A 2,304-nucleotide genomic window follows, 5' to 3' on the forward strand; every position below is an offset into this window, starting at 1 on the left:
TAGTCACGAATGTCAGCCGTTGATGTCAGCCATGGATGTCAACCGTGGATGTAAGCCATGGATGTACACTGTGGATGTCAGCCGTGGATGCCAGCCATGGATATCTGCTGTAGATGTCAGCCATGAATGTCAGTTGTGGATGTTAGCCATGTATATCCACGAGTGTCAGCCGTGGATGTCAGTCACGAAAGTCAGCCGTGGATGTCAGCCAAGAGGAGTTGAGTATGAATTATGTGGGGTTTCGATTAGGACGAATAGGGAGAAAACAAATAGAGAGAAGAGAGAGAGCATGAGAGAGAGAGAGAGAGAGAGAGAGAGAGAGAGGAATGGTTATGAATACCTAAAAAAAGACATTGTACGGTTACTAAAACTTCTGTATAGTATAGTGTTGAAAATTCGGTAAATTTCAAAGCATTATATTTATATATATATATATATATATATATATATATATATATATATATATATATATATATATATATATATATATAGCCTTATCATCCATTACATCTCCAAACATTTACTGATCCCTAATTGTTATCAAATACCCCAAACGATCACCCCAACTGCTCGCCCATTCAGTCCAGGTAATCAACGTCCTCATTATACTTTGCTCCTGTGCTATCATTATCACAGGATTTTCAATCAAAGGCAATATTACTCGTTTGCCTACCCCCTTTTTCAATTCTCCCTTTGCCATTGTACGATAATTCTATCCAAATATGATTTTCAATGGTGGGGTGGATTTTTTTTTCTCTACTCGAAATGAGCATTCGCTCTTCTGTTCCATAAAGGCGATTAGGTTAAACAATCCTCTTTACAAAGGGCTTAGAACTTAGACAATTATTTGTTTGAGAAATCTTAAACATAATGAAGTTTATGCAGTGTTTGTTGTGATTTGTGGAAATATTTTTCATTGAGTATAACAAAGATCTATTCATAGCAAAGACTGATTCATTCATCTTACCACATCAAAATCCATTGACTTCAATTAGATTAATATAGGCTATGGAGAAAATGTCTAGTAACTATAGTTCTTAGACGACGATGTTGAAATGATTTTAGAGGTAAACTGTTAACATTAAAAAACTAAATTAATAGTGCATTTATTAAAGACTTTTTAAAAAAACTCTTTGTTTTTTATTTTAATTTGTTTGTTACTACTGCACACTGTTTGCCGCCTGGCATAGTGTGAGGGGGTGGGGAAAGGGAGAAGGGGGGAGGGGGAGGGGCGGTTGAGTCAGCCTCACAACACCACTACGGCGTCGAAATGGGAGAGAGAAATTCTCTTATTCGTGCTGTTCTCGCCCTTTGTTTTTTCGTGATAGGGAGGAGGAGGAGGGGAGGAGGAAAAAGAGGAGGAGGAGGGAGGCGAGAGAAAAGCCTTGAAAAACTCCTGGTGATCACCTGACGACCGTCCTTTGATCTGCGATTGAACAGCGCGCCATCAAAAGAGGACTGAACAGCCAGTTCAAGTCAGGCTCCGGAGAGAAAACTGGAGGAACTGGAAATAACGATTGTGGCCTTTCACAAAAGAGGATGGAGACAGGTAAAGGCGTCCAAGGGAGCATTTCCCCCTTTTGGAAGGACTTCGAGGAAGTCGTCAAATGAGGGTTTCTTTTTTTCCCGCAAGAAGTACCACCACAAAAGAATTGCGGCTCAGAGGAAAAGCAATTATATCAGCGATTATTGTCAGAGGTTTTCTGTTTGAGATTGAATGAATCTTCAGAAATAATTCTTTAGTACTTTATGTAATAATAAGGAGACCTCAATGTTTAACACCCCCGTAGTGTTTCATATTAGACCTGTTCATATTCTCATTAGTTTTCTGTGTCAATGAAAACAAATGCGATGGCTCCAGTCCTATCCAATCTGCACTTTTCCTATCCGCCCTCAGATCTTAAAAACTACTGAAACTAAAGAGCTGCAAATTGGTATGGTTATCATCCACCCTAGCATCATCGGACATACCAAATTGCAGCCCTCTAGCCACAGTAGTGTTTATTTTACTGAAGGTTAAATGTAGCCATAATCGTACTTTTAACCCCGCTACAGGCTACCACAGGAGCATGGCTGGGTTTCATGGACCGAGGCTGAGGCCACCAACGGACCGCGGCTGAGTTTCATGGGCCTAGGCTGAAAGTTTCATACAGACAACTCGATTGCGCCGAAGAAACTTTGGAATATTTTTAACCTCTTTTGGAGTTACAAAGACTTTCGTCTATTGACACATGCGTTACTTGAACTTGTCTCTGATTTCATATATCATCATATATGTTTTAAGGATATTTCATTGACCCATTC

The sequence above is a fragment of the Macrobrachium nipponense genome, chromosome 2 (assembly GCF_015104395.2).
Source record: "Macrobrachium nipponense isolate FS-2020 chromosome 2, ASM1510439v2, whole genome shotgun sequence".
Classification (NCBI taxonomy): Eukaryota; Metazoa; Arthropoda; class Malacostraca; order Decapoda; family Palaemonidae; genus Macrobrachium; species Macrobrachium nipponense.